General features: G+C 37.1%; 1 protein-coding gene across 2 annotated transcripts in view; it reads left to right on the forward strand.

Moving 5' to 3' along the window:
• The window catches only part of GRIN2A (glutamate ionotropic receptor NMDA type subunit 2A), a 163525-nt gene that overhangs the window by 63244 nt on the left and 74046 nt on the right, over positions 1-26235 (forward strand). The gene's annotated exons all lie outside the window — the stretch shown is intronic.

Consider the following 26235-nt stretch of genomic DNA (forward strand, 5'->3'; position numbering starts at 1 on the left):
TGATATGCCAAAAATACTGTGTAATACTCCCTAAAATACAGGATTCTTGTCCTACAGCCAGGTAGTTTACACAGGAGATAAGACCTAGTAATAAGAGTGCTGGTAGTGTACATAATGCATATTTAGCTTTTTTGGTGAAAATCCTTCTCATTTTTTTTCTTACAAGTCATCAATTGGATACTAACAGTCACTTCTGAATATAAGAGATCTTTGAGTGAGCTTTGCTGCTCAGAGATGAATCTATATTTCATCTCAGTTAGGGCCTTTAAGCATTCCAGAAGTGAAATTAAATGTACAGCACTTTAGAGTTTAGATTATAGAGCATGTCATCTGTACTGAACCTTCTGCTTGAGCTGATACCTTTGGATTATTATTATTTTATTTTCACTTCCCTTTATAGGTGGACCAGATAAGTGGGTTGTGTTTCCTTTGTTTCCCTCCGGAATGTTTTCTCTCTCTTCTAGTCAGCAGTCTGGATATATCAGTAAGGAGCAGCTTTAAGCAGTAGTTGATTAATAATACTTATATTAATACATTTCATACATTTGAGGGAATGGATTATGTCAGCAAAACGTTTTGATACTGGGACAATCCAGAGAAGAAATGTGCAGCTAAACCATTTCCTGAGGTACTCTGGCACCCTTTAGCATGTTGACAGCAAAAAGATAAATGCTTTTCTATAGCTTTTATCCATAGACATTTGTTTTTGAACTGATTATATGTTGTACTCAGTCTTACATTTTGAGTGATTGCACAGAAGACTGGTATAAATGCATCTCCTTTATAAAGGAATTTCAGTATGATAAAAATAATTAGGTTATCAGTAGGACTGTAGTATTTTAGGGTCACTCTAAGTGAACCCTGGGACACAAAGACTTGATGAGAAATGGCAGCAATATTCAGAAGATATTTTTGCTCAAATTTTGAAAGGAAATCAGGTAAACTCTTTCATTTAATGACAGTGAAAAACTTCTCAGCAGAAATTCATAAGCTATGTGGCAATTACTGAAAAGACATTAAAAAATCAGTAGTTCTACATATATGACACTGAAGAACTGGATAAGGATTTTCTGTAGTGTTAAAGCTGAGGGATTTTGTTGATGTTGCTGTAATTATTTTTAAATAAGGTATGAAACACTGAAGTATCAAAGAGACCTAACAAGGGCCTGGGGATTTCTTGCCTCATCCCTGTGTCACGTAAAATAGTTTAACAGCTGGTGTATGATTTGATTGATAGAAAATCAGGAGTAACATAATTAGCGTCAATTGAAATGAAAAATAAGCTAATTTCAATTTGTAATGAGATTAAAAATACAAGAAGTGATTAAATATCTTTTTGCAAGACCTTTAATTTGATTAAGCTTGGTGAGTTTTTGAAAAAAGTTAGTGTCCAAAAGTCATGCATTCAATTGGCTAACAACATTGACATCCTACAGACCTTCACTAAACATGGAAATTCAAATGGAAAACTGCATTTAATGGACATACTTCTAGCAGGCCTGGAACTAAGTATATTAAATAAAGTAAATATTAGGCTGGACATCTAGAACAATGATTATGGGCATATGCTCATAATGGTGACTCTGACTCATAAGAAGGTTCATATTTGTTGATTACTTCCCAGAAACTTCAGTGCTAGGGGTGAAAGAGCAAATGCAATGTTTTTACTAGTGAAGAAGTTCAGAGAAGGAGTATTGAAGCTGTTTTGGTCCAAGAATAATTGAGCTGCTACAGAAATTAACTGTCCAGTTCTGGTGATTGTAAGGAAATCTATAGGAGACAAAATATAGCAACTTGTTTTTCTCCTGCAAGAACCATGGGAGACATTGCTTGAGCAAGAATTCAAAGCTATAAATTTCTTTGCCAAGATAAAATGAACCTGTATCTCAATCAGAGTAAGTAATTAAATGGACAACAAACCTTTCTTTTCAGCTGTAGCAACAGTTTTGAAGGAAAGTTACTTGAACTTAAATTCACAAAAGATGGACAGGTTTTAACTCTGAGAAGTGATTAATTAATGGCAGATTTTACTAATGTTGTGGATGAACTGAGTTGGATATTCTTTGGCTAAAAATGTGAAAATCTAGGTTGGTCTCCTTCCAAAATATGTGCTGTAGTCCCAGTAGGAATACATTCAAGGCAGAACTATATGTGCCAGAGAAAGCCTGCTAGGTAACAGTGGCCTTTTCTGGGCTTCAGATAGACATGCCTTTTACAAAAATAGCACATTCTTTGGTCCATTCTGAGACTGGAAGTAACCCTGCTTAGTATCAGAGTTAGGTAATAGATTAGTAATTGTATCGCTTCTGACATGTGGTGTTGATGGTTTTTTGGTATTGTGCCTAGAGCAGTGCTTTTTCTTTTTGTTATAATATAGCATTTGGATGCCACTTTTTGTGTGTGTGTGTGTGTGTGTGTGTGTGTGTATGATGTGTAGTTTTTTTCATTTAAGCGAATATTTGGAATCATCTTAACTGTTGTCAGACTGCTACTGTTGAACAATAAAGAATACAGAAAATACGAGATATTAGGGAACTTGTGATTTGCTTCTTTGTGTCTGTAGGGTGTTGTAAATTTTTCTTCTCAGATGACCTCATCTTGGATGTATTTGTATACTGTCTGTACTCAGGGGCTATGGCTTCACAGTGGGTTGTATTTGATAGCAATATGACATAAAGCATGCCTGTTTCCTCACCTTCCCCCAGACATCTGTTGTGTCAGCACAATGTTTGTATGGCTGTGCCGCGGATCAGATCGAGGAACTGGTCTAGCTTTTAAAGTAACCTTGTGAAGACTATATAATATCTGGCCTCTTTCCAGAGTGTGAATGAACTTCAAATGTGTCCATATAGGTTTTTCCTGGATATGGCATAAACTTGGTTCGTGATGAAAATGAAAGCACAATTTCTTATCTTTGAGTGGCATATAAAACCTTTGCCTTCCCCTGCTGGTAGAAATATTGGAACAATGGATGAGGATACAATTGTCGATGAATTCATCCAATTCTTTTAATAAGAAAAGGCTAAGTGAACAGCAAGGATGACCCCCATCATTCTGAGAAAATGTATTGGAACATTTCATGCTTGCAAAAAAAGGTGCTCGCAAACCTCTGTAATGCTGCGAAACCCCACTGACATCAAAGGGTAATGCCAGTTCCTAAACTATGTCTGTGCAGGAATGGTTTAATGTTAGACCTTTCTGAACTGGAGCGGACTTCAGCCTCCCTAAAACCACTCTAAAGTTCATAGCTGAAGGCAGAGAAAATAATTGTTGAAGGTTCTCGGCTTGAGTAACTTTGAATGGGGTATGGCTCAGTAATGGAAGTTTTTTAATGTGTAGATGATCTGCGAATTGATCATAGACACCATGTAATGCTCTTGGGAATATAGCCCTTAATTTATCAGAATTTGCTGGAGGCTTTTCCTGACTTTCTCCTCTGTTTGATTATTTTCACTCAATTTTCCACTATAGTAGATATTTTCTTTGTAAGTGCTTAGGTGTCCTCCCACACACCTAAAACTTGCTTGGCAGATTAAAAATACCCTGACAACTTGCTTTTTGGGTCAATTAAAAATGATGTTATATTGCTATCAGTAATTTTGTCTTTACCATGCTGGGTAGGATGCAACAGTCTTAGGCAAAGATACTGTTACAAGTCCAATCTACTGTGTGCTTGATCCAGTCCACATTTTAATTACTATTTTTGTACCACTTTTTTCTCTACCAGTAACTCTCCATAATGCACATAATACCACTGTTCTGCAGCTGTTTACTAGAAACTTTGTTTTGTGCCTGGAAAACCTTTACAGTTCATCAAGAGTAATGCTTATTTCTTGGTGTCTACCACAGCTCTCAGTACTCCCTGAAAGGAGTCTAAAAGCAGCAGCTGCAGATTTCTGTTTTCAGATGCTTATTTTCAATTCACAGCCATCCAAGGAACAGCCTTTGGCCAACTACTGTGCTGCCCAGGTTCACTGGACCAAAACAGCTGAACATGCTGAGCTGGAAGGGGTGAGGCTGAGTGCAAGGATCTGTCACTGAAACCTTGCTCACTCATGTGGGTAAAGTCCTGCAGAAAAGCATTGCAAGTGCATCAGGTTTTTGTCTGCTTTGATCTGTATTTCTGTGCCTCTGAGTTTGTAGGAAAAGTTTCAAAAAATAGGTGTTTTTTGAAAAGGATTTTTTTCTATAGGTACAGTGTATTCAGTGCTTATCAGCTATCTTTGCAGATCACAGACTAGTATTTTTTTCCATTGTGTTCTCAGCTAAGAATTTATTTTTTATTTTTTATTTTTTTGCTTTGTCTTGTGGAGCCCATCTCAGATGCAATTGAATTTTTGCTTTCATTAAATTTTTGTAGAGTGTTAAGCCATTTCTGTCACCTGTGGATGGGGGGGAATACCATGGGCTCAATTGCATCCTGATAAGGAAGTATCCTCTGCTTTTCATTCCTGTCTTGTGAAGTTCAGCAACCCTTTATAATAATATTGCTAGACTTTTAAAGTAATACTCGCACCTTGATACTGAGACCGAGTTTGGAACAACAAAGAGCTCCAGAAGACATGGAAGCGCATAGCTATGAAAAATTAATGTTGGGGGGAAATCTTGTTAACTCTCATTAGTGATGACTTTTAGCAGGTTCTGAGTGTTCTTCAGCCAGAGATTATAGCTCTATTCTGCGTAGACTAATCACTTTTGACTTCAGTCTGTGTTGATGTGACAGATGACTGCTTGTACCATTGCGAAACCACTTTGGAACCATTGGAACCACTGCCCTCTCAGGGTTTTGGCAACTGGTGTGTCACCCCAATGACAGGCACTTTCTGCAGAGATTTTGCCATGAATTTAAGTTGACAAACTAACTTGAGTAGCAGGAGTTATGGATGATGCACCACTTTGTATTGACATACACAGCTACTGATGTTAATATCATTTAAAATTCTGAGGCAGTGGCTCAAGATAGTTCAATACAGGTCTCTGTATTCCTGACCATGTTCTGTGAATCAGAAGAGTTCATTAGTCTACTATTGAGATTTCAGATTTAAAAGAACATTTGGAACGCTATGGTCCAGCCAGCTGCTCAAAGCTGTGCTGGCTTTGGAGATCAGGTGACTTGCAGCCTTACACGGCTTTCCTTTTCTGTCTAGTTCCCTTCAATCTTCTCCATCTGGACAGTTAGGAATGCTGTACTTGCCATTAAAGATTTTGTTCCCTGCAATCTGTCCATAGCTCTGGTCTCAGTACTAGGACATTCTTCCTTCTTTCATAAGCCAGAACATCATAGGTTATATTGTTCACTGAGTTCAGCAGGAAAAGCAGGATAAACACTTATGTAGGCATCCAGCTCTTAGAATCATAGAATCACAGAGGGGTTTGGGTTGGAAGGGACCTTTAAGATCATCTAATTTCAACTCCCCTGCTGTAGACAAGTTGCTCACATTTCCCTGGCCTTAAATGCTTCCAGGGAGGAGGCATCCCAACCTCACTGGGCAACCTGTTCCAGTGTTAGGATGATGGATGTTAAGCAAATAAGATTGCTTTTGTGAAACTTCTGATATCAACTTTATATTCCAGTGCAAAGTGGTCTATTTAAGACCATTTATAACTGCAAATGCTCTATTTATCCAGAATTTATCTTACTGAGGATAATTCAATCTAACAGCTAGTGTATTAAGAACAGGGGGGAAATTTATAACTTGTTCAATCAGCAAACATTTGGGCCCTGTGTGATATTAAATCAGATGTATCATACTGTTTCTCCTTTTCTGGCAAGCCATGAAGAAACAGGTCAAGAAGTGCTGGCAGCTGGTACAGCCTTTTAGACCTAGGTAGCTGGTTATGTACTGCCTGGGTTATTCAGCTCTTGCCAGAGAAGAGAAATAAGATTTGGCAGTGCATTTGAACTGTGCTGTTTTATTTAGGTTCTTCGATTTCTGCTGAGGGGGCAGAATCTTCTCTCTGGTTTACATGCTGCAACCACAACAGTCTAGAAGTTGGAGAGAACTAAGTGCTGAAATCACATAAGTATGATGAAATATAAACTGTTCCATGTGCCACCTTGTGAAAATACAAATTATCTAGATTAATGTAAGCATATAACCTCAGAACCTGCTAAAAGTCAGCACTAATGAGAGTTAACAAGCAGATGGGGATGAGGTGACAGTGATGACTCTTTGTTCAGGTAATGCTCTTCCACTCCTGTGTCAGACTGCTCTTAGACATGTATCGTCTCCTGCTTAGGGCAGGAGTCCTTAAGTGGCAGGTTCAAAGTCATTTACCTCTCAACCATATGCTACTTTATAATGGTGCTGAGTGGGAGTGAAGAAATATGCCTCTGCTACAGTGTTAGAAAATACATTATTTTTGTGTGTTTCACTGTTTGTACTGTTTCACAAATTGCTTAACAAAAAGAACCAGTAAGTTCAGGAAGCAGGACACCCAGGTGATGTTCTGTTTGATATTGCTTTTATCGTTAAAGCCCTGGGGAACTGGAATGAGTTAATAAAACTTCAAGCTATTTGTACTGCTTCCATGTGAGTTGCTTTTGCCTGTGAAGGATGTTCTATTAGGGTCTACTTCGTGGTCCGGACTATTTAACCAATATTCTGAATTTTATGTGTCTTCTAATGAGTCTTTCCACATACCCAGCAGTTCATGTATCCAGTGACTTGATTCATGTTAGACTGAAAGGTAACCTGACAAGGAAAATAGTTCATGGCACTGTATAGATAGAGACTGATCCACAATAAACTGAAGTTCTTTTTAATGTTGGTTTTTTTTTTTCACTGAAAATATCAATTTGTATTAAAACAGACTTCCTGCACCTTACTTCAGTCTCTTCAGGCAAGGCATTTGAATTTTTTTTTTTTTTTTTTTCCAAAGAACACTATAGATTTTCCCTCTTAAAATTAAACTTTCAATTAATACTTTAAGCATTTCTTTTCTTTGAACAGGAAAAAACTTTTTACCTTCTTGTGACGGAAGTTACTGCTATATGAAATTATTTTTAATAAGATTACTTATAGAACTAATTCTGTAATATTTTACCACTCATTTTCCTTTGCCTTATCACTGTAAAGACAACGGTGTCTTTAATTCCAAATCTATTTTATTGCATCAGTGAACAGGTTATGCATTGCACTGTATTGGAATTTGTCCCTTTAGTGAGAGCAATGGTGTGGCTTTAAGGGCAGCAGCAGCAGCCGTGGATTTTGCTGAGGGTGAGGAATACACCTATGCATAATTCAAATGTAACTCCCAGGAAGTGTAGAGACCTCTGTAATAAGGTGTTGTAGCTCCTGAGTTAGCACTTCTGAGTTTGCGAAATAAATGTTTCTTAGGTTTATTCCAGGACTTCCCTAGGGCTTAGTGCAGATGGTTGGAGAAGGAGGACAGGGCTACAAATATAGGTGTTAAGGACTCATCGATGGGCTGGGTTGAGAGAGACCTCAACGTGTGCTCAAGGTACAGCTTTGTAACAGTGGTGGCTGAAGAGGCCAAGCAGCTGCATTCTGAAAGCATGAACTGCTGATGAGATTTAGAAGTTTGTGATTCTGCGCTCGTGGCAACATTTCCAAGTGTCTGTTGTATGTATTTGTGATTATTTCTCTGCACAATTTCTGTGATTGCCTACTGAAAATTGCATGGTAGCTACTAATTGTCCTTCTCTGGAGGCACCTGACTTTAATGTTGGTGATGATGAACTCAGGTCATCCCAGTTTTGTGATCCTTGGAGATACAGGCACAGCACAGGAATGTTGTTGGCTTCCTATACACACTGATTAATTGTCAGTTTATGATTTTTGAAGTTCTGAATCTTGTACTTTTTTCTCTAGCCATTTATATTTAAAACTAGCTTGAGAGCTCCCTAGGGCAGTACAAAGCCACCTGTAATTAGTTGTGTTGAGCATCAAATGTGTGTCTGGTACAAGACGAATGGCAATAGAGGGGTCAGCTCACACTTACAGGGAAATCATAAGCTGTGCAGCTATGCTTGGCAGAAGGTGAGGGCAAAGGACAGGGGCAGCTTTCCAAAGCAAAGCCTAAGAACAGTGGTTTTGCTTATTCCAATCGCTCCTCTGAAGTTTATAAAGGGCTGTAAGGTGCTGCAGCTGCCATTTGGCAGCTTTCAGAGATGTTCTCTTCCCAGCAAAAGCAGCTAGCTGCGGTGTCCACCTCAAATCCGTAGCCTTTATATTCTTAATTCCCTGGATGCTGAAATGCCACCCATAGGGTGTACAAGACTTCCTATTTATTGTATTTTGTAGGTTCTATTAGAATTACATATGCTGATGATGTCAGAAGTGTAGGATTTCTCTCAGAGGAATACTGATGGTGATTAAACACAGAGCACGTTTTGAAAATGCTGTATACGTTGAGAATGTTCTTAGGCCTGGGTCATGGAGAAATTCAGGCTCCCATCTCCCTTTGACCTTAGTGAAACTGGGCATCTAGCTTAACATCTTCAAGAATTTGAGTGTTGAACCCTTAGAATGTTTTACATGCAGTGCAAGACACCTTGGGAACAGCATTTAGCATTTTCAGAGGAACAATTCTCCTGAAGAGTGAATTAAACTGAATAATGTTTTATTCTTGTAAGACACACTTTTTCTACAAGAGAGAGAATTTAAAGCCTTAACGGTGCAAAGCATGGATTTTGAAGTAACAAAGGGAAAAGATGAGCATAGGAGGCTTTGACAGTTTTGTCTCCCTGCTACGCCAAGTGACAGTCAACATCTTATTTTAGAGGGAAGCTTTCCACTTTGAAAGTGGTGGCATAGAAATTCCTTCATTTGGCCTGATCCAAACTGCAGCTGATCCTCGTGATGCTTCATGTCGATGGCAACTCAAAATAGGTTGGATGATAGGGTTCATTCAGGTGCCAATGTGACATTTTCCTTAACTTTTTAACACCAATGCTTGGAATATCTTTTTTCTTTTATATTTATTATTTTGAATGGTGTTTGTTGAGACAAGAAGTGCACATGATCTATTTATTATTAACCTGATTCTGATGTGCAATTTGGCTCTAAAACTACAAAGCTGTTTTAATGGCTGCATTTGTTCATGGAAAAGTCAGATTTCTTTTTAGAGAAGCACAGCAAAAAGGACTCCTAATGAAATTAAATCTTTGGTCTCATCTGGCTCTGCATCTGGAAAAACTGCTAAATTCAGCATTCAGTCACAGGAGAGTAAATTATTCCAATTATATTGATTGATTGGAGCAGTGATAGGTTAAACTAATATCACATTAAATTCTTGCACTGTTCAGCATTCGTGTCGTGTTTTGCAAAAGCACAGATAAACATGTTGGTGTCTTCTGAAGTTCTGACATTGATTTTTAGACCATTTTACAGACCTTGCCAAATTAATTTATGCAGCCATAAAATGTGTCTGCAGAGGCACTATTCCTTAACTCGTAGAGCTGCAGAAGGAAACTATTGCCTGATTTAAAAATCTGTCCTCTGTCATCAGAATTTTTTTCACAAAGAGTGTGTGTACATAAAAAGGATTATGTATGTAAACACGGAATGTATTTTTTCTGTAGGAAATTTTTGCTGTAGGAAATTTTTGCTGATGGAATATTAGAAAACTTCATGTTTGCATATCTTGATTGGGACTTTGAGAGAGTATTGTGGAACAGTGCGATAACTTATCAAACTGGTAACTCTGCAGTTGGACTTTAAGTAGATTTGTTGAACAAAGATGCAACAAAGCATCTGCTCATAATGAATGCTTGATGCAATCTAATTGTTTCTGTGTGCATGTTTCCACCTTATTTCCTGATATACTCAATCTCAGATGTTACATGGAGAGATCACTTTGCTGTTCATAGTATTGAAGAGACAGGTATATTCTTAGTTGTGTGGTTTTTGGTGAATATACTTTGCTAAGTGGCAACATTTGCTTACTTATTTGGACAACTGTGAACAAATGCATGAAAAATAAAAAAAAAAAAATTGGCAAATCTTGAAAATTTACATTTTTTTCTACTTATATGTTTTCCCTTTTAATGAAAAGCAGCAGGAAGTTAATGAGGGCAATGACCAAGGTGTAGGATGCTAGCAAGAGGGCGAAGCTGCAAGCTTTCCCTAGCAAGGGATTCCTTCCATCCTCCCTGCAGGTCCAAGGACCTCTTCTTTGTTGAGTACATATTTCTTTGGGCTTGATGTGTCATCTTGGACTTTGGTTCTTACTGATAATACAGTAATGTGAAAGTTAACGTTCAGTTTATAGCAAAGATGATAAATCATACTCATTCATTCTATTAATAACAGTGTCTATAATAAATAATACTTTATTATTTTTATTTAAAATCTTTTAATAATCTATCATAGTACAAATATATACAACAGACAGTAATAAACTAACTTAAAAAAGATAAACTTACAAACTGCAGATTCCTAAAAAGGGTATTAATTTTTCCTGGCGGCAGTGGTAAATCTGACCAATGAAGTTACTGCAAACTTCTCCTTCAGTGTAAGGAGGACCTAAGTTGAAACCTGCCAGCTTCTATTTAGCTCTTGTAAAAGCAGATTGTAGAGTTTTTCGGTATATGATTTAGATTTTCCAATGTTTCTTTTTATGAATTGAAAATAAGAAGAATTGATGGTAAACCAAAAAGAGAAGAGAGTATCTAAATTTCTTTTCTGCTTTGATTTATATTTTAAATGAAATGAATCCATTCTGGGTGTCATTATTTGCTTAGTGAGGAGAGAACAATACAGGACTATTTCATCTTCGATTGAGAACTTGTTTTTTTTTCTTCGCCTGGCAAGCCTGGGAGCAAGCTGATCTGTACAGCCCAGAGCAATAATTTCTGAGCTGAGAGAGTCTTCCATCTATCTGTAACAAACATTGTCTGTTAGGATGAACCACTCCATAATCACTGCAATATAAGCAGTATTACTTTAGAGAGAAAATGAAGGCTCGATGAAATGTTTGATGAAAAATTAGCATTTCCAATCAGACCCTTTATCTTAACGTGCAAAAAACTAGATAACTCAAGTCCCATTTTGGGTCTTGCAAAAGTGGCAGTGGAAGCTGCTGTGTGAGACACCTTAGGGTGGATGAGCCAAGCTAGACATTTCCTATGCAATGAGCTTCCCTCTCAAAAATATGCATGACAGTAAACTCACAGCAAGGCTTCACTGTGCTAAGTAGAAGTTTTAAAAGTGTATTAAGTAACAAAAGCTTGAAAAGGCTCTCAACATGAATAGGAAAAGTTTGTACACCGTTTTCCCATAAATCATTTTTTGAAGCTGTGATTACTCTGCTTTCCTTCAACAAGATAATTACAGGCATGTTGGGATAAACTCCACTGTGTTTAAGAAGCATTCAAACCCTGTAATGCTGTGCTCATGGAAGGCCTGCAAATTAGCTTTGAGCACTCCAAAAATCATCATTATAGCTCAGTGCACATGGGGGTGCAACACCCACAAGCAGATTTCTCTTGCTGGAAATGATGTTTTTGCTTGTCTCAGGCGAGAGATGGATCCATGCGCTATGGATCACTTGGGAGCTATGTCTCTCTTCCACTTGTAATTAAAACAACTCATTTAAAAGTCCGTGTATTTAATTTTCTTTTCATTATTTGTAGAAAGACCAAAAGTGATTTCTATTATAGCCTTTTAATGACAGAAGAAAATGTCTTCCACAAGCCATCAAGGTTCCTCACACAAGAAACATCATGGCAGGAGATTTCAGTGGGGTCTCTCACAGATGTGGAAACTGAATCCTTTTTTTTTTTTAACGTTTTATAGAAGCTATTTGTGCCTTTTTTTTTTTTTTTTGGTCAAAAAGAAGAGATAGATAATTGCTTTCCTTTAGCAGAATTAAATGCTTTCCAGTCCTAGCTGTCAACCAGCTAAAGGTATTGTGAGGTTTTAAATTTAAATTTGTCATCTCAGAGTTTGTAATAAATTAGGATTTGTCATGTTGAAAATAGGATATGTAAGATCTGAACAGATGTATAAAAAGTGTATTTTTCCCCCATTTGTTCTCATACCAACTTGCGAGATTTTATAAAACAAAACCCATCAACTGTAAACATCAAACCGCCATCACCACAATGTGGTGTTTCCTGGTCAAGAATTTAAAATGCATTTGGGTTCCATTTGGAAGTTGCTACGAATGTTCTGAGGTAACCCATTAGTTCCACTGCCACTCAGATTTGTCCAGGGGCAGATCTGAATAGGTGAACCTCTGGAGGCTGTGAGTGGTGGTGAATGATTCATAGGTAAGAAGAAAAGGGCCTTCATTTTACAGAGATGGAAAATCACACTAATTGATTCTATTAATAGTACTGTGTTTCTAATAAAAACACACTGTTACTTTTTACTTAGTATTATTTAGTACTATATTGATAGTTCAAATATGAAACTCTACAGTAATAATATGAGAAGGCTCTACAGGGATTGATCTAGAAATTTAAAAATAATTTAGGTTAAAACCTTCTAGAAAATGCTTGCAGAATTTACTATGCAGATAAAAAGATGGGTGTTTGCTTTTCTTTTATTGCTGAGAATGCAAGTTTGCAACCATGAATGTTGATCGGGTATAGAAGTGTTTGGGATTTGGGTTCAGGTCAGGAGTTCTAGCTTACAGATCTACTTAGAAGTGCTTTTCTGGAAATTGAGGAAGTGTTTACTTTCCTAAACACATTAAAGGAAAGAATTTCCTGACAACCAGTTGTGTGGATTTATTTGCTTGATGTGCGTGATGTGGTATGAAATTTGCTACTCATTTCTGTACTATTTTATCAGTCTGCCTATGTCCAAGTGCAGTAAAAGCTTAGTTAAATTTCTCTCAGTACATAGAGTATTACTGACGTGAGAGACAGGATGAAAGCGCTGGAAGAATTATAGCCTGAAGAAAATTCCAGCCAGTCCACCTTCATTAACTTTACACAGCCTCGGTGAGTCTGAGGTGCAGTGTGCAAATAAACTTGGAAGGAGCAGGTCTGTGGAAAGGTAGCTGGGATCTGAAAGCGTTTGTGGTCCATGCTGGACAGGAAATAGCTGCAAAGCTCAGAACTTGACCTGGAATCTGGAAAACAAAGGGAAACAACAAACAACACTCAAAGTGCTGTCTTGTGCTTACCTTCATCACAAGTCTTCAAAACATCCAGTTTTAGGGTTGCTATTCAAGTGTTTAATGTGGCTGAGGGGTAAATTAGGGGTAATGTTCCTATGGTGGGAAGCAAACTAGAAATCACTTTTCTAGTGGAAAATAAATGAAATAGTTATGGCAATATGAAACTCAATTAAAGTAGTCTGCTATTTAAGCTTTTAATGACTAAGGAGGTAAATGTCTTTTGTTCTGTGATTCTTTCAAGGTTTCTTAAAAGTGTGCATTAGCTGTGAAGGTATCACTTGCTGTGATGGAGTGAGTGTGACGTAAAGAATATTGTGTTGCTGTATGTGGATTGAGTATGTGTTAAAACATTGCTATTGCTGTGTGTGTGTGCATTGTGAGATGCATTTTATTGCTATCATTTTTATATTCAGTTATGTAACAAAGTCCATAAGATTGTTCTGAAACAGATTTTTATTATATGGCTTCCAGATGTTGGATGTTCCTGAACATGTATAATGTGTGACTTGGAAAAGAGTGAGTATCCTGCAGGGAACAGAATAACATTATGACCATTTAGAGTGTAGGACTTGGTTCATGTACAGATTATTCCAGAAGTTACTGTGGCTGAAGTCTTCTCCTTTAACCCTATAACTCCAGTCAGAGAATAATACTTCTTCATAACCCAAATTAATTGGATACTAGTGAGCATTCTGTTATGCAAGAGGAAAGTTAGTTAATCATGCCTAATGAGTGGTCATGAGCTTACGTCACAGCCATCACCAGCACTCCTTGGAAGATGGTGTGCATTTTGTGATCTCTTTTGACAGAGATGACATTTGTTATTATTTTAGCTTAGACTCCTGATGTAGTTTACCCAGCATGTTCAGTTAGTTGCATCGGTGTAATAGTTGCACTATTAGGATTTTTTCTCAACATTCCAGATTTTCATACCTCTCTGCAAAGATATTATAAATAAATGGCACTTACTATGGAGGCCTGCACAGCCAAAGCTAGAAGTATCAAAGGAAGGCAAGAAAAAATTTTAATTTAGCAGTGTAACTGAAAATATACATTCTAAATATAAAGAGAAGGATGCCATGTCTATATCCTGGTCAGGAAAAACTGACATTATTGCTGGCTGATGTCAAGGTGTTGCTCAACAAGAGTACAAACTCGAAGGAAGCTGAATAGCTAAGGTGTAATTCCTTACCTGCAAAAACTGCATTAAATAAATGCAAAACTTGCATTGAAGTGTTTCACATTTCCAAATAGTGCCTTAATTCTACAGCTCAGAGATGGAAAATATAAATCCTTAATGTAAGTTTAAATAGGAGGCCATGACTTTTGAGGTAATCTTTCTGATTTGTCTTTTTGAATTGGAATGAGATGTGATTTTTGCTTTGCTTTGCAGTTAATACTTTAAATCGCTATGAATGTCAGTATTTAATTGCTATGAATGTCTAATCACCAGTGCATTTTCTTTTATGGCTATCTGACCTCTGAATCTAACCTACATTTTCAGAGGTGTAGACTACTTTAACAGGTTCCAGTAACAAGAGACTAAGTCTCTTTCACTCCAGGCTGCATCCATGCCCTGCAGTGCTCAGTGTTATCCCTCTCCTTAGGGGTTACAGCCTTGCAGAACTGAAAATTGCTGAACACTCTTCATCATCTTCTGAGCAGAGCTGGCCAGTTAAGATGAGTGAGGCACAAAACCCTTTTTAAAACAGAATGACTGATTTTTCGCTGGAGCAACTGAGGAACATTCACGCAAGTCCTTCTTCCAGCTGCACCATCAGGGTGACAGCTGCCAATCAAAGGTAACAAATTAGAAAATAAGGAGAGGGGGAGAATAGGGCAAATCAGTTAGATAAGGTTAATACAGCTGGTTAAAACACTGATCATCATTCGTTGACCTGAAAAACCTGAATAACGTCTGCTGGGCTATCTTCTGACTTGCAAGTTTTCTCAGTCTGTGGATCTTGGAGAATAGAACTTTCACAAAGGTAAAAGCTGGTAAGGAGAGGCCTTGGGTCAATGCTTCCAGAGGCTGATCAGCAGCTGAAGTCATTGTTTGAAGGGCTAAGGGCTGGATCACGTTCTTTGACACGACAGTAGAGTCACTTCAAGCAGCAATGTAAAATCTAATATGGTTTGTAAAAAGTTCTGTTAAAATGAGACATCCTACAGTTAGCTGTAAATTGGTAATGGGGTGACTGCTATACACCTCAGTGGTTATTTAAATATCATGGCTTATGTGTTAATTGCTTGAATCTTTTTTTCCTTCTAATCCAATTTTTTAAAGTATTCGAGTACATAGAAATTGGTCAACATAGTCTTTTGAAGACCATGTATTACACTCTGTGTATAGACATCTCTGGAAACCATGTGAGGAGCATGAAAGAGGTTGAATTCTCTAATTTCTGTTGTGGAGGGAATAGATGGAACTCATTTATGAATATATAGCCAATTGAATCACATTCTCTGACTAATCTGCTCCTCTTCCGCTAAGCCATCAAATTTCCTGAGCCTGCATGGAGACTGGGAAGAGTGATGGGCCCCACCTTTCTGTACAGGGCAGGAATTGGTCCTAGGATTTGCAATAAACAAAGTTGCTCCTGTTTTCAAATAAATCTCTGCTCAGCTGCTGCTTGATGGGGTGGGAAAAGGCCTGTGTTAAGATATTGAGAAAGTGTAAAAATGTTTAAATAGCTGGAAAAATTATTTCATATCCATGAGTAGGAATAGGCACCTGATACCAGGCTTCATGATGCACTTGAGTGCATCTGAGAGACCAAAGGGGAGGACCAGTCTTCCCATGTAGCGGAGTTGGCAATCAGATCTCTTTTGTATTTTTCCTCCTTGTTTGCTGGAGCAAACATCATTTTATTATTCTGTCTACTCAAATTCTTTTGCTCATTGTATATTAATTTAAATGAATGAGTTAATGAGAATTTCTCTTATGCATCCATTTAATTTCCAAGTGCAGCAGTGTATGTGTAATTGCTCAGCTGAGCTCTCATTTTGATGTACTTGTTTCATTTTCAAGTAATAATTTCAGCCCTTTCTCAGGAACAAGGACTGCTTTTCCCTCTGTGCTTATTTCTGCCATAGTACCAATCATTTCTATTTTGTTTTAATGATTCTATTTTTATTTATACCTCACTCTATGCTTTGTGTTGAATTTTGCTTATAAATACGCCATATAAAATTTGCTCTATCTTGGAGGTTTGTGTGAAGCTATAAGAAAAGCAATTTTTCAGAGGAAAAAAAATAATGGTATATTTTACCTGATCAACACAAATGGTTTGATATTTTCATAGCAACAAAATGTTAGTGTTTTGTTTCTAGGGAGTGACTGTATGACAATAAATCTAACTTCTCTATGAGGTCTGGACAAAAATCAAATGGAAGTGTTCTTCATCTCCATGCATGAAAATGAAGCATTTGGTGTGCAGAAGTCTTCCAGTGCGCATAATTCTATACATTTTATATCTCACATGTTTAAATCATTACACAGTCAAATCGTATGTTATCATTTGATAGACTGAGATGAGGTGAGTACAGTCACATCCTATCATGTATAGTGACATCTTATCATGCAGCTGTAGGAGCAAAACCACCTTTGGACCACACTTACAGCCACTTGGGAAGGGAGACCAGAACCTATTTCTGTACAGGTGGTTTCAAGGCGTGTTCATGAGATGTAGCATTGTAGCATGTACTCAGTTATTCTATGTATCCTTTGGGATAAATGAATCTTATGGAAATAAAGGTTTACAAGGAAATTAGATATACTCGTTTATTCTAAGTCTGTACTATTTATTACTAAGGAAATTATTACATCTTTGAAAATTGATGGCTGTTGAACTGCAGCTTTTGTGTAAGTGCCTTTTTATGAAACTGTCATTGTGCAAATACAGTCTGATGAGATAGAGAGATAATTGCTGGCTAAGCTGCATTGCTGAGAATAACAGTTAATTACTGCTCTAATTTGCTGGGCTAAACTTTTACTGACCCTCACTGATTTAATCTGAAATAACATTACTCTCAGTATTTTGTTAATAGGAATGATGATTAACTTTAAAAGAATGGACTTGGTAAATGGCTTTTCTTAACTGATTATGTTTGGCATCAGGTCATCCATCACAATGTATTGTTTCTGCCCTCTCCTCTACTTTTTTTTCCTTTTCATTTCTTCATATGAATATATGAATTCAGTTATGGGATTTCAAGGCTATATTTTCAAATGAAGATGTTTTGTTGGTTAAAAAGTAAATAAATTCATGCGTAATATATTTTTTTATCAAGAACCAGTAAGAGTCCAAATACTTACTGGTAGTACGCGATCTACACACAGTGAAAGAAAATATCTGATTCATTATTCATCATCTTTTAATTATCTGTTAACATAACATGAAATATCATCATCTGGTGAACTCTGGGTTGCATTGCTTTTAAAGAGAGAATTACGATTCATGGAGATGAGTGCCAGGACAGCCTAGTGAGAGTGGTGCCGTGAAGTCTAGCTCAGTTCTTCCATTTAACCCATGCTCCAGGAGTTCTCCTTTGGTGGAGTATATTGCAAAGGGTCGTGTCTCTGCTTTTTCTCTTCCTTTTGGTTGTTCATTATGTGACAGTAAGCCATAGCCCAGCTGAGAATCAGTCCTATATTTCAGTAAGGTGTTTAATGATGGTGAAAGGTTACACGCGCTATTGATAGCAAGTATCAGATGGAGAAGGCTGGGATGCTACTTTCCAGTGTCAGTATTTCCGGCTGGATTTTTGGTAGCTGAAGATCCACGGATTATTTCTAAAGGACCTGCAAAGCACAAACGATTCTGTACTCTGTAAATTTAACTCTGTAATTCCAGGATGTGACACTGGGGGCACAAATGGAGACAAATCAAAACACGCTTGTAAGGCAAAGCACAGTCCCTTGTGCCTTATATATTGAAATCTAAGCTGCAGCTGCAACTTTCTTAACAAGGTTTGTTGTACAAGGCCCCTGAAATGTAATGAGCGCTCATCTTTTATGCGTGGAGCTGAACGCGCTTAACTTGTGAGGACAGGAGTTCTGTTGTTAGCCATTCTACATGTAAGTCTTTTTCTCAAAGGAACTAAGAAGATTGGCATCTAAACAACTTTGCACAGTTCTGCTAGTGAATATGCGCTTCGTATTGGTAGGCAATCTATGTCAGCTAACTTGAGTACTCAACACCTTTCCTTCAGGACTCATACAGTTGTGTGGATAGAAAGAGCACAGCCAAACTCTCCTATTTGAGTGCTTGCTCCATTCTGCATGGGCATCCCCACCTTTGTAGGCTGCTTGGCGTCCTGAACTCCCACTGGCTGTGAGTGACTTATAATTGAGTTCCATTATGGATCTTGGAAGAGATCTGTTGCTGTCTGTATGGAGACTTGTTAAAAATCTTTCATGTTCCTACCAGTCTTAGATCAACTCTGTTGTTTATATTGATATGTTTAATATGAATCTATAGAAGTCATTGATTTGTGTGGTGTTGTGCCTTTTTAGGAAAGAGCTATATGCATGGTGTTGTAAAATGCAACTAATAACAAATCACTGGCATTAGAAACATCAATCTAAATAATGTTTTGTCATTTATTGCTATTCATGATGAGGTTACAGCAGCTCTTTCTTCAAATATAGCAATATTGTGCAGGTTAAGCAAGAGAGCTTCAATTTTCTTCACAATGTATTGAATATTGAGCAGAAGTTTGATTTTTATTGTTGTTTTTTTTTTTTTTTTAATAGCTGGAAATGAGATACTCAATTTACTACAGCAGCACAGTATTTTCTGTACATAGTATGACAGTCAAATATGGAAGCATTTCTAGAAAGAATTACTGTGCCTGCAGGGACCTTAGCTTAGCAGTTTGAACATTTCCTTTATTTAAGTTGTTTTCCTTCAGATGTTCATTGTAAGTCAGAACCATGCATAAAGATATTTTGCCTCTACTTAACTAAGGAGTGGTAATTTGAACTACATTATTTCACACGAAAAAAATAGTTTTACTGCCTGGACAAAAGTCTCAGTAATTTGAATATATGTAGGTAAAGCTTTTCTGCCCAGTGTATTATCTGCATTTGGAAATAGTGCTTGGCAAATGTCTTGATGTGTGACATTCTTACAGCTAAATGAATTGATGCCTCCTTAAGCAGAGTGCCAAAAAGAAAATGTAGATTTACCTCAAAGATGTGGAACAGTGTGGGTGGTGTCGGAAGAAGTGCAATTTCTTGTCTGCATATGTTACCTTACCTTACCTACCCTTCATTGTAGTGTGCAACTGTAAATGCTCATGTCCTCACCTGGTTAGCATGTTGCTATTGTAAAACTGGTCTGCCTACATCTGAATTCCACATCCTTCCTCACCACCTTGTGTTCCTTTTCATATGGATGATGTTCTTTACTCATAAGTGATCTGAGCTATGATTATTCAAAGGATCTGAAATGAGTATCAGTGAAACACTACCCTGTGTTGGTACTTGGGCTATGTTCTGACCAGTGAGTTTCATCCCAAGATACAGTCAGCTACCCTCTCAGCTCAAGCTAAGTTGGTATGAACATGTTGGTGTAGACCATTCATCTCAGAAATGTTGTAACTGAAATTGCTTCTGATCTGCTGCTATTAAATGTACAATGCAAAACGATAATCACTGTGAGCCTGATGGGCTGATCGCTCTGAGAAAGCATGTAATTCCTATTAGCATAACAGACAAACAGCTGTTGGTTTGCCCAAGAGGTCAAAGGTGCCTGAAGAGGAAAATAAAAAGATGATAAGCATAAATGGCATTTCCCTGGAGTACCCTCTCTTCAGATTTGATTGTATGTTAAAGCAGTGGAGCACACTTAGTATTTTGAAGCACTTCTTTCTAGGTGAATTAAAAAGCAGCATGCATGCATTTGGATAAGTAGGTGATTTTTGTGACTTTGCTTTCCAAAGGCATGTGAATCAAGTTCACACCTCTTCTTGTTTAGCACACAAACCACCTGGGAAACCAAAAGGCGTCTGTCTTCCTGAAGAGATCAAGAGGAATCTTGAATCTCACATCTTATCCTCATCTTCCTCCGTTGCTTGGATATCTCCTACAAATCTTTGTTGCCATGGGGAGCTGCTCTGAGTGGCTCTTTGAACTCCCTTTATCCTTTCTCTTACAAGGTTTCCTTCCCATCTGTCTGTTTGTCCTCTCAGCTAGCCTCATGCTGGATTTCTCTCTTCAGTCCAAGGAGGCTGAGCTGGCGTGGGGTTGGCCAGTCCTACAGTCCTGGCTTATAGTGGAAAAGCACATGGTAAAAATTAAACTGGCTTTACTTGCTTAATATTTCATACTTGCCATTTGGTGAAAGGGGGTGGTGGGGGAGGTTGTTTGTTGCCTTCATTTTTACTTGATAAGTGTAGATGTATGGAAATGACTTAGTTAATGGTTTTCTGGCATCTCATCCCAATACAAGTGAGAAGTATATTAGCATTCAATTAAGACCAAATGTTTTCAGATATGGAAATGATGTCTTAAGACATTTGTATTGATATTTAGTTATGCATATATTTCTATATAATGTAAGGCTTTTATGCACAATTATGCAATACGTGCAATAAGTAATCAGCCTATTTAGCTGCCAAAAAATGACAAATTGTTACTGATTCTGGATTTAAGACTGGATTCTTGGCTATAACAATGGAATCATGGTTGAGTGAAGTTGTGATTCTGCTTACTAGGATTATTAAGTTTGGATGGTATAGGTTTTAATGTTCCTAATAGTAGAAATGAAATGAAAAATCTTTCTGTGAAATTAATTGCTGCATGAGCTTTAAGCAAATGGATATGCAGAATTTTCCTGTGCAGTACTTGTACCAGGTAAGGTACAAAACTTTGCCTACTTGTCCTTAAGTACTATAAACCTTTCATTCTGAACCAGTTTTCTTATCTGCTGCATGTGTAAGGTACATATCTAAATTACTCTGTGATATTACCTTGCAGTGAAGGAAAATGGTTTCTATGTAAGATATCAAAGAGCTGGAATGGAAGTTTGTCCTACTGATGAATTACTGCATAACTTTGATTCTTCTAAATTTCTATAAATAATTCAAGCAATGTTTATTTTTGGTTCCACAGCAGTAATAATGTAAACACATGAAATGTTACCATTAAACTGAAAAAAATATTACAAATTGTCCGCTTACTTTAATCTATCAGATACCCAAAAACATAAGTGGGTTCTATCTCAGCATATCCCATGGATAGCACACAGTAAATTGTGTGCATGTTTAAATATTTGGCTACAATAGGATGATATCAATTAGAGTGGCTGATTTGGGGGAAAAAAAGCCAAATTAGTCTGATGCCATAAAAAGCTGTTAATGAGAGAACAGTTAGGCACTGTACTTCTTAAAGAACCTTTTGGGCTATAAGATTTGTAAGACTAAATTCTTAGAATGAAATCTTACCTGCTGAAAAATTTAAAAATATAGACTAGTATGTTGAAAAAGGGTTGTGTTTTTTTTTTTTTTTGGGGGGGGGTTGGGGGGGCGTTTCCTTTGAAATTCAGATGTCATCATATGTGTCAGATCCATCTGCCTGCACCGAAACTTGGCTGCCAGTTTCTTGTTTACAATCAGCTGGTTAAACCATGTACAAAGTTGCTATCAGTAAGCACTGTCATTAACAATGAGATTGTTCTCAACACTTATAATTAGAAAAACCTATCTCCTCCAAGAAATAATATAAGTCAATTTAAACTAAATGCAGTGCTTCTACATCCATTGAAGTTCCCCAGATTGCCCACAAATCAAGAGAACCTCATCTCTGATAGCCTTATGGGAGAAGATGTAGTTTTAACTATATGAATTAATTGGTTTGATAGATAACTCTCCATAGGTTATAGATTGGATTTCCACATAGCCCAGCATGTTGTTTTGTTCACAAAGTATGTAGTATATGAATACCAATACGAAACAATGTGAATATTGGAAAATAATGCACTAGTGTGAGTATGAGAATAGAGATGTTGGGCTTGGACAGTCTATATTCAATATATATATTTTTAATTTACCTGTTTTTTAAATTTATCTGTGTGGCTCATTTGGCTAGTATCTTTCACTTATCCTTTGTCTTTATGGTGTTTTATTTCTAGAGGAGTTATGAACCACTGATGCTAGGAAAGGAAAGTTATTCAGACTTTTCCCACAAGCATCTGCCATTATCTCTGCTGGATTTCCTGCATTTTCACCAGGCTCCTTAAATAAAACCACAATACTTACGAATTTCATTATTTTAATCACCTGACCCCAAAGATGGCCCTCTGGTTCCCTTTCTCCCTCCATCAAGTGCACTTTGAAAGCCTTGGGGTAAAATTGTGGTAGCTGAAAACACTTTAAGACTTTCTGGTTTCACTTTGGTGTCTCTTTCTATGTCATTTTATAGCATCATTTTTTATGAATACTTTTCTTCAACCAGCTAGCTAACCTGCACAGAACCAGATCATCAGTTTATTCTAAACTTTTTATCTGCAGAGCAACATGATAGGACCTCATTTACTTCTTGCTCTGCCACCACAAATTTCTTGTCATGCCTTGAATGGGTACTGTTGGCAAATTAATGTTTCCATCCAGCAAAAATCTTTCACCAATGTTGCTGGAGAATCTTCACAGTTGTCTTCTCTGTCTTTGAAAAGTCATAAACTTTCTTGATTGCTTTCAAATAATTCATAACAACTGTTTGAAGGGTGTTCACCCATGAGCTCTTGAAATAAAATCAGGTGTTCCTTGAGGTGGAAAATGTATGGCGTGCCTAATTTTAAGTCATTTCCCCATGGAAAACCAGGTCTTTCTAGACTGTTCAGAAGAGTATCAGTTTAGTGCTGACTAATTGCATAAGTAAGGCAGGAGGATACTGGTTGTACAAACCATGAGAAAATCAGACCTAAATTAGATAAATGGCAAAACATTTATCTGCATTCGTTACAAGGGGGAGAAGAGAAATAATACTCAGCTGTGATCTATAGCATAAAATATGTCCAATATTGCCAAATAGTTTATATGCTTAATATCTCGTGGGTAAATCTTTATCAAATGACATGAAAATCTCTGTTGGTTCACGTTGTTTTTTTAATTAGGCACAGTCACAACCTTGTTGATGTCATTTCAGTTTTTGAAAACATTTTTCCCTTACCTGTTTTCATGGTGGAATGGGAGCTGAGGCAAAAACTCCAGTTTCTAATGTTTGCACAATCTGTGAATGAGATCCCAGATGGTGTGCTCCAGCCCAAAGAACTGGAGCACTGATCTCTGTGCAAAACTAGTCATCTTCTGTAATTAAGTTACGCGTTCACAGTGTGATGGCATGTTGAGTTACTTTAACTTCATTAGATGTAACGTTGTATTGTTTGAAGAGTGTGAAGAATTGAAAATCAGTGAACTCTGCAATGATCTTTAGAAACCCAAATTTTCATGTCTTACTATTTGTTTATTTGCTATTCTGATACAGCTAAAACTAATGGTGACTGTTGAATCTCACAGCTAGCCCAAATGTGCCAAAAAGGCAGTATAAAATGAAATCGATACAATAAAGAAAAAAATAACTGTTAACTAGCAACATTCTTAGGATAAAACCATGACCTGAAAATACAGAGACCTCTACAAAATAAATTCCTGCAGAGGCTCCCTTGGGATACGAAGGAGAACATGCTTGATTAAGCTGGTACTAACCTTTCACAATCACACTTCTCTGATATTTATTCCTTGAAATAATAAAAAGGGACATGTCAGCTATGGGAAAGCCATAATGTACTCCATTGCTTGCTGCTGTTCTTTTCTAACTTGAGCGTTCTTCTCCTAGAGCAAACTTAAAGTAAGCCCTCCATTCATTCTTTTTGTTGACCTTTATCTTGTAGTGGCTCTCCATTTGCACAGTTAAATGACATGGTGAGAAATTTTCCATCCTTTTTTAGCTCCGTCAGAGGGCCCTCATCTTCTCAGTAACCAATGATAGAACACAAAATCTTTACAGGTATACGAACACAGATCTGGAGAATATAAAATCCATCCTTGTCTGTAGAGCCTCTGCTCTGCTGAATGCTGTTTTGCTACATGTGAAAGAAGTGAAAGGTCCTAAGGAAGGAAATCTTTTCTTCTCTTTGTAATAATTTTTAAATTCCACAGTCTCATATTGCTCTGCTTCTCCTAAAAGTACATAGTTTTGTTTAATTTCCCCTCAGATTGCTCCCATGGTGATAATGGAGGAGTTTTCTCCCTAGGCACCTCTGTGATGTTTGTATTGGGAATTGCATATTCTATACTCTCTTAATGAACAGAGGCAGGAATTTAATAACATAAGAGTTTAAAAGTGCGTGGGGTTTCTTGGAAGGAAAGCTTTTTCTTTCAGCTCCCTTCAGTGTTTGCATTTACTGAAAATTTTGTATGGGTTTATATGGAATGCAGATCACATGGATGTGAAACCTGTTATCAATCACAGCTAAACACAACTCATTTTTCATTACATTGGGATCATTGCATCATTTCAAACAGTCCAGGAAAAAATAGTACCAAGATAGTACACTGGGAGATACATTTTTCACCTGCATTTGATACTGGTAAAAATAATTTCCTTCTCTATATTTTAGATGTGATGTTATTTGATTCAGCTTAAACTCATGACTGATCACCTGTTTTCAGTTTTTTTCAGTCTCCATAAACATGCCAAATAGATACTATAAGTCATTAAACAGGAAACAGCTTCTTCTGTATATAGTAGACTTAGTACCATGTGCCTTAAAAGTAATATCAAATAGAATATCTGAGTTACAGAGGCATAAAATAAGAGAACAACCATTATTTTTCTGGATCTCTTTGAAGGATACAAACAGAGAATGAAGCAATTGACATACCTTTAAGGTCCTACCTGTAGTCTCTGTAATAAAAATCTTTATAACTGAATATAATCATTCTGTAGATTGCTTTTTAAATTGCATTCCGTGTTATTTCTTGCTTCTTGTCCTAATATTGTTAAACATAAATTTGAAAAGTCCCTCAAGTGGAAAATTGATTTTTGTCTTATGTTGACCCCTATTTTGTTCTGATTTAGCATTGTATTTTCATATTGCAAAGTAGTATGGTATTTTAGATAAGTGTTTTTTTTAACTAACCAACAATTGCTGCTCCTTCCCTAGCAGCCACAGTCTGCTGGCAGGGCTAACCTCTGCTGTGACAGCAGCTGTGAATCTGTCCTGTTCATCTCATGGAAAAGGTAGAGCAAGGAAACGTAAAACATTGTCATAACAGCTGAAGGTGTGCTTTTGAGAGAAATATTCACACAGTTGATTGGAATTAGGGAAGTGAAATATGCAATTCTTATGGTGATGACAGAGTTATGGTTTGTGTTAATTAAAATCAATGTAGCCTAATATATTCATCAGTGAAATAACACAACTAAAGAGAACTGTTCTAAACTAGAGTCTGTTCTATGCATAGGCGTAGGAATGTTGAAGAGCTGACCTGTAGTGACAATTTTACATCATATGCAATATTCAGAAATGATGTTAAGTGAAAAGCATTTGGAAGATTACTTATTTCTTGTGTGGTACACGCTGGGAGGTATTTGGCTGTGAAATGTGCGTTCATGTGCAAGAGAAGGAAACACAAAGTTTTCATTTGGTCTTTTCTTTCTTTTTTATTGCTTCTTTGTTTATATGGCAGTGTTTGAATCCAGCTAATTTGGGGCAGGAAAATCAAGTCACTTGGAATAAAAAATTATTTAATCTCTTCCACAACTACTTCTAATTAAATTTTTTCTAACTTTTCCTGGCTTCAGAATTTTTTTCACCATATAATTTCAATCTTTTCATCATTTTGATCACAGTTTGATGTTAGTTGCTTGATTTTTCACTAACATTCACGTTCGCAATTATATGAAAAAGATTCATGCAATATGGGTGTGAACTTTACCGAAATGCTCCATTTTTAGTATTTCACTTGTTTTGTCCAACTCCTAGGAGTCATTGTTTGAATTTAATTCCATTTCAGCCTTTAATGTGGATGCTGATAGCTTGCTGATTTTCACTGGAGTGACATCCTGTTAATTCTTCATTGGGCATCAATGGACCTTGTGACTTGAGTGGAGCACGAACAGTAGTGAACTTA

The sequence above is a fragment of the Meleagris gallopavo genome, chromosome 16, assembly GCF_905368555.1.
Source record: "Meleagris gallopavo chromosome 16, MGAL_WU_HG_1.1, whole genome shotgun sequence".
NCBI classification, from domain to species: domain Eukaryota; kingdom Metazoa; phylum Chordata; class Aves; order Galliformes; family Phasianidae; genus Meleagris; species Meleagris gallopavo.